This window comes from Pan paniscus, chromosome 11 (genome assembly GCF_029289425.2).
Source record: "Pan paniscus chromosome 11, NHGRI_mPanPan1-v2.0_pri, whole genome shotgun sequence".
NCBI lineage: Eukaryota > Metazoa > Chordata > Mammalia > Primates > Hominidae > Pan > Pan paniscus.
The window spans coordinates 29,871,191-29,878,745 of record NC_073260.2 but is presented as its reverse complement, the minus strand read 5'-3'; the positions used below and the strand labels follow the sequence as shown (position 1 = coordinate 29,878,745).

Below are 7,555 nucleotides of genomic sequence, written 5' to 3'. Positions count from 1 at the left end.
GCCAAAATAGTGTTTATCTTTGGCAGTTTTTAATTGGGAAAGAAGCCTTTGGGAGGGCTGGATATATTCTTTATCTTGATCAGGATGGTCATGTCAAGGGTATATATAGTGTAAACAAACATTCACTGAGCTTCGCTGTTCATGTTGGTGCACTTTTCTATATATATGTATATATATATGTTATGTCTAAAAAATTTCAAATCTCTGTGTGTGTATAACAGCCTTTCCTTTTCCTTCTCCTCCTCCTCCTTCTTCCTTGTGTGTGTGTATATGTGCACCTCTAGAGTCTGAAAGTATTAGTTGTACATATCTAATCATCTTAATTCTACTTCCTTGTGTGTTAATTTTCTTTCTTGATACTGGTGCTCTTCTCTGATGTTGGCTTTCCTTAAATATTTGGCTACTCTTGGCTGCCTACTCTTCTTTGACTTTAGAAATCTCTGTTAAGCTTATCATTGTTGTAGATACGGTCCAAGTAAGTGCCTCCCATCATCGTGGGGGAAGGACAGGCTGTATGTTGGTAGTTGTTCTCTGGTGTGAGGATTCCTTGTCTTCCACCCCTTGAATTTTTCTAGGAACCTGGGACTTCAGTATCTATACTCAGCACTTCCACCTGGGAGAGATGCTGCTCTCTGTCTCTCATGACACATGAAGGAGGGAGAAGGGCTGCAGGTCCAGCAGCTTCTCAAAGTGGTTCTGAAATCTTGGTCTCTGAATCAGCTGCATCAGCACCATCAGGGAACTTATTAGAAATGCAAATTCTCAGGCTCCACCACCAGCTGGATCAGAAACTCTGGGCTGGGGCACAGCAATCTGTGCTTTAACCATCCCTTCAGGTGATACTGATGCCCACTCAAGTCTGAGAACCACTGTCCGAGAGAGTGCCCCCGTTAATTTCCTGGAAAATCACTCCTCCTCCTCAATCCTTTTTCATAGCAGGAATTCTTGTAAGTATTTCCAGCAAAGGCTCCTTTATTCCTGTTTCTCCTTCAGTCCATTCCTATCTGTTCTCTATCACTCAGAAACTCCTCATCATTTCTGGTGGGTTGCTAGCAATTGCTCTTGCTTTCCAGGCTTCTAATGAATTAAAACTTTTTTTAATTGGCAAAATACACGTAATATAAAGTTTACCACTTTAAGCATTTAAGTATACAGTTTAATAGTGTCAAGCGCATTCACATTGTTGTGCAACCATCACCAATAACCATCCACAGAACTTTCATCTTGCAAAACTGAAACTGTATACCTATTAAACAACAACACATCATCTAACAGATTTTTTAAAAGCATATGAAATGGAATGTGTTGGGGGTGGGGATTTAAAGTTACTAGATGCATATGCTCTGCATACCATCTTTTCTTATTTATTTATTTATTTATTTATTGTAGAGACGGGCATCTCACTATGTTGCTCAGGCTGGTCTTGAACTCCTGGCCTCAAGCATTCCTCCTGCCTCAGCCTCCCAAAGCACTGGGATTACAGGTGCAAGCCACCATGTCTAGCACATCTTTCCTTATTTTATTGTGGCAAAATATTAATAACATAACATTACTAGTATAACTATTTGTAAGTTATAGTCCAATGGCATTGAGTTCACTCATTTTGTGGTGCCACCATCACCACTAACCACTACCCATCTCCAGAACTTTATCATCCCAAACTAAAATTCTGTACCCATTAAACAACATTTCCTCATTCCCCCACTTCCATCAACCCTTGGCAACCACCATTCTATCTTCTGTCTCCATGAACTTGACCACTCACGTAAGTGGAATCGTATTTGTCCTTTTGTGATTGCCTTATTTAACTTAGCATGTTTTCAAGGTTCATCCATGTTGAAGCACGTGTCAGAATTTCCTTCCTTTTTAAGGCTGAATACTATTCCATTTATGAATATACCATATTGTGTTATTTATTCATCTGTTGGTAGGCACTCGGGTTGCTTCTATTTTTGGGGTATTGTGAATGGTGCTGCTATGAACATGTTGTATCAATATATCTTTCTGCTTTCAATTCTTTTGGGAATATAACCAAAAGTGGAACTGTTGGATCATATGGCAATTCTGTTTTTAATTCCTTGAGGGAGTGCTATACTATGTTCCATTGCAGCTGCATCATTTTACATTCCCACCAGCAGTGCACAGGGGTTCTCATTTCTCCACATCCTTTTCCTAAGATGTCATTTTCTGGGTTTAAAACAAATAATATCCATTCTAATGGGTGTGAAGTGATATCTCATTGTGGTTTTGATTTGCATTTTCCCAGTAATTAGTAATGTTTAGCAACTTTTCATGTCCTTATTGGCTATTGATATATCTTCTTTAGAGAAGTGTCTATTCTAGTACTTTGCCTATTTTTGAATTGGGTTGTTTTGTTGTTGTTGTTGAGTTTTATGGGTTCTCTATAAATTCTGGATATTAATGCCTTATCAGATATGTGATTTGCAGATATTTTATCCCATTCTCTGAGTTGCCTTTTTACTCTGTTGAAAGTGTCTTTTAATGCATCAAAGTTTTTCACTTTGACAAAGCCCAATTTGTCTCTTTTGGCTTTTGTTGCCTGTACCTTTTATGTCTTATCCAAGAAACCATTGCCAAATCCAATGTCATGAAGCTTTTCTCCAAAGTTTTCTTCTGTAGATGTCATCTTGATCTAACCCCTAACAGCAGTTTTCAATTGTCCACTAGTTATATCTCAATAATATCTAGCTTTTCCCACCCCCATTCTGCCCCTACCATAGCATGAATGTTGAAAACCTGGCAATTTTGCTGTCAGCTCAGAGTATAGATAGGGTGCTCTCTGATGAAGGGCTAAGACAAGATGGACTAACGTCAGAAATCTGGATGGCCTTGATCTTATTAACCCTGATCACGCCAAAAGCATCCTGGGAATAGCAGAATAGCCAAAACTGTTGGAATCAGTTGGTTCTTGCTCAAAATCTTGGTTTACACCCACTTGCTGCCACTATTAGCTGGGGGGTCTTGGGCAAGTTCTGTAACCTCTTTGGGCTTCAGTTTTGTTTTTATTTTTAATCTTTAAAATGAGGATAATAACACCTACCTTCAGGTGTAGTTTTGAGAATCAGATAATGTATGGTCAGGCTCCTAGAAGCTGGGAGCTCTACTTATATTAATTACATCATGTGAGATATGGTTACCCAGTACATCCCCTCTGCTTGGCCTCTAGCCTGTGAGCATCTCCCCAGGCTAGGCTGGTACATCTTCATCTCTGGATCCCAACACTTGATTCTCAGTCTGGCACATGGTAGGACCTCACTAGACATTTGCCAAGTGATTGACTTGGAGGTTAAAAAAAAAAATCCCTTGCATTCTGCCTGAAAGCCACATCACTGTAATGGGACACAGGTTTGGAGTTGTGAGTATGAGAACTCAATTGAAATGTGTTCTACCTCTTTGAATGTATTTCGTTCCACATTATGGATACCAAAGAATGCCTGAGTTTTCCTCTTTCCTCTTCATTTCTGCTGTTAATTTTTACTTTCCAAATGAATGAGTCTTATGTGTAAGAATTTTAGAAGGGATTTTGGTGGGAGTGAAACTGGGTGCCCAAATGTTCCGATCTTAGCACTGAAAGTCCAGAAAACCCCTCAGTCCTGGGCTTTCTGTCAGTACATCTGGCCACTCTCAAAAGACAAATGGAAGCTGGCTGGCAGATACACTAACTACAAGATGGAGATATTTTGAATCCCCTTTAAAGTTTGATTTGATAGATTCTTAATGGTTCTGGTCAGTTCCATTGAATTTGCTACTTCAGGAAGTATGGAACAGATTAGATTTTCATTCTGGTTTCATTCAGATTTTTATTCTCTGTACAAAGTAATCCCATTGGCTCTTTTTATTACTATTATTATTTAAGACCTTATTAACAGGTGCTTGCAGTTTGTTGACTTTTTGAAAAAATCAAGTTGTAAACTTTTATTACAAATTAAAAATGAAGTTCTTACACATCTCCACTTGACCAGATAGGAAACAATTTAAAAATCTTTAAAGGCGTATTGTGAAAAAAACAGGCTTTAAAAAAAACAAAACAAAACAAAACTCATTTGTTATTACCAAAAAGAGGCGTCTTTAGGTGAAAATAATAAAAACCCCATGCTGCTTAGATAATACAGATAGTTCTATTTATCCGGTCAATGGGCAAAAAGCAAGCACTTAAGGTCTTCAGCTCCAATCTTTTGTTCATTTCTTATTGCTGGAATTTCATATTTCTTCTTGTTGGATGACTGCATCGGTTGATGATAGAGATGATAAGTCGGAATTTACTCAGCCCCGCCCTGCTTAGCCTCGGGAGCGGGCTAATTCTCAATTCTCAGCTGGTGGATCGGCTGCTTTTGTCTCTTTGCCGCCTTGTGGTTTAGGGTTTTCTTTTCTGGGTTTTTTTTTTTTTTTTTTTTTTTTTGAGACGGAGCCTCGCTCTTGTCCCCCAGGCTGGAGTGCAATGGCGCGATCTCGGCTCACTGCAACCTCCGCTTCCCGGGTTCAGGCAATTCTCCTGCCTCAGCCTTCTGAGTAGCTGTAACTACATACAGGCGCCCACCACCATACCTGGCTCATTTTTGTATTTTTTGTAGAGACGGGGTTTCGCCATGTTGGCCAGGCTGGTCTCGAATTCCTGACCCCAGGTGATCCGCCCGCCTCGGCCTCTCAAAGTGCTGGGATTACAGGCGTGAGCCACCGCGCCTGGCCGGTTTAGGGTTTTCTGTGTGTCTGCGTCGGTAATTGAAGTTGCGGTGGTACCGACGTTGAGGTGGCTGCTGACCTTGGGTCTCACCTCCTTGATTTTCTTTATCCTCTTCATTGCCGTCCTCTCTAGGCTGTCTTTGGCGAGGAGGGCCCCTGCGGAATCGTGGTCTATATCCCTGATATATACTCTGCCACACTGATCTACCTTGTTTTCCTGCACCCTGGTTGTCAGCACCCTCCATCACTTCTCCCTGCACAGGAGGGTTGGAATACTGTGGTCCACGCCCACAGGGTCTCCGCGTGTAGGAAGGTGGGAACCTTCGCCTGCTGTAGGGCCGGCGTGGTTGAGCCTGGCCTTCGGGAGCACGCTCCCATCCCTTGTTCTTTCCCCCACTCTCGCTATTCTGGTAATTTTGCTGGTAATTGGGTGGAGGACCCCTACGACGTGGATAGCATCTATAAGGGTTACGGTCTGCTGCATATTTACTGCCTTGAACTGGAACACCACCAGGACCTATAACATGTGCTGCCTCTGCACCCTTTTCTCCTTCAACCACATCAAACTCCACAGTCTCTCCATTTCTACACTGCGAAGGTACCTCCTGGGGTTATTCTTCTTTTTGGCAGTCTGGGGTACAAATGTATGTTCCTTGATGTCATTCCTGTTGATGAAACCATATCCGTTCCTTAAGTTGAACCATTTTACTGTTCCCAAAACCTTCGTTGCGATGACCTTCTTGTCCCCGCCGGCAGGTGCTGCTGATGTGAAGCCTCCCGGTCCACCGTTTCCTGTGCCGCTGCCCGTAGTGCCGGGCGTGGTGTCACCGGCGCTGAGGGCGGGGGGCGGCGAGCGGCAAGCGGCGGGCGGCTGCTGGGTCTCGGCCTCGCTGCTCAAGGTTGTGGTGATGGTGACTGGGGCCGGCTGCGGCAGCTGCGGCTCCTCCCGGGGTGTGATGGTAGCTAGGCCAGCGGTGGTGGTGGGGCTGCTCAGGGCTCTCTGGGGTCCGCTCTCCGCTCCCGCTACCGATCGAACTCTTGGCTCTCTTAAAAAGTTAGTGTGGCCGGGCGTGGTGGCTCACGCCTGTAATCCCAGCACTTTGGGAGGCCGAGGCGGGCGAATCGCCTGAGGTCAGGAGTTCGAGACCAGCCTGACTAACATGGTGAAACCCCGTCTCTACTAAAAATACAAAAAAAAAAAAAAAAAAAAAGAAAAAGAAAAAGAAAAAGAAAAAAAAATTACCTGGGCGTCGTAGCTTGCGCCTGTAATCCCAGCTACTCGGGAGGCTGAGGCAAGAGAATCGCTTGAACCCGGGAGGCCGAGGTTGCAGTGAGCCAAGATGACGCCATTGCACTCCAGCCCGGAAGACAAGAGCGAGACTCCGTCTCAAAAAAAAAAAAAAAGAAAAGAAAAGAAAAGAAAAAAAAGAAAAAAAAGTTAGTGTGCAGTAGTTTTGGACATGCTAAAGTGACTAAAATTGAGACTAAGAAAAATAATTGTATTAATCGTGGGTCATAGCTCTTTTTCTAAACCTATTTCTGGATTGCATTTTGCTCTAATAAAAAGCAGGCTTACTTCCTTGGTAAAGTATTTGTTCAAAGACAGGTCTTTATGAGTAATCTTTGGAGGAAGATGAAGTGGGTTAATTTTACTTTAAAAGCTCTGTGGGATGCCAGAGCTGGTAGGATGTGCGAAAAGATGGGCTTATGGTATTTAAAAAATCAGTTTGAAAAGAATTGTGGTTCGTATTTCTCATCTCAGTTAATATTCCCGAGTTTGAATTTTGTGAAAGATCATTACAACGACTTAACTGAAACATGATCAGACAGGTATTTCATATTCTGGTACGTTCTTTATGATCATTCACTGGCCGGCAGACTCCACATATCGTTTCCATGGGTCCAGGAACCTCCCTGCTGTTGTCAGCCTCCACTCAAAAATTTCAGTGTAAAATATAGACCTGATCCAGTTATGTTCCTGCTTAAAAATCCTTACTAGCTCTCCCACTTCTCCCAGGATAAATAAAGTCCAAAGACATTCCAGGCTTGCAAGAGCTGATCTTCAGTTGATCTGATAAGCTTATCTTCTGGCTTTTACACATCCTCTTTTTTTTTTCTTTTTTTGAGACAGAGTTTCTCTCTGTCGCCCAGGCTGGAGTGTAATTGCGTGATCTCAGCTCATTGCAGCCTCCGCCTCCAGGTTCAAGTGATTCTGGTGCCTTAGCCTTCTGAGTAGCTGGGACTATAGGTGCGTGCCACCATGCCCAGCTAATTTTTGGATTTTTACTAGAGATGGGGTTTCACCACGTTGGCCAGGCTGATCTTGAACTCCTGGCCTCAAGTGATCTGCTTGCTTCGGCCTCTCAGAGTGCTGAGACTACAGGTGTGAACCACTGCACCTGGACATACATTCTCTTTAGAGCCCTCTACTTCCTCTTTTTCTTTCTTTCTCTTTTTAAAATTAAGGTGAAATTCAATAACATAGAATTAACCACTTAAACAGAAAATTTGTGACATTTAGTACATTTACAATGTTGTGCAACCGTCACTACTGTCTAGTTGCAGAGCATTTTCACCACCCCAAAAGGAAACCCTGTACCATGAAGCAGTCACTCCCCATTCTCTACTCCCTTAGCCCCTGGCAAACACCAATCTGCTTTCTGTCTCTATGGATTTGCCTATTCTGGATATTTCATATAAATGGAATAATAATAATATTTGACCTTTTGTCTGGCTTCTTTCACTTAACATAATATTTTCAAGGTTCATCCACATGGTCACATTTATCAGAATTTCATTCCTTTTTATGGCTGAGTAATATTCTGTTGTATTGATATATCACACAACTTGTTTA

The 7,555-nt window shown here is 42.4% G+C and overlaps 1 pseudogene; it reads right to left on the bottom strand.

Moving 5' to 3' along the window:
• Positions 1-3,902: 3,902 nt before the first annotated feature.
• Positions 3,903-5,779, bottom strand: LOC103784861 (Y-box-binding protein 1-like; annotated as a pseudogene).
• Positions 5,780-7,555: the final 1,776 nt, after the last annotated feature.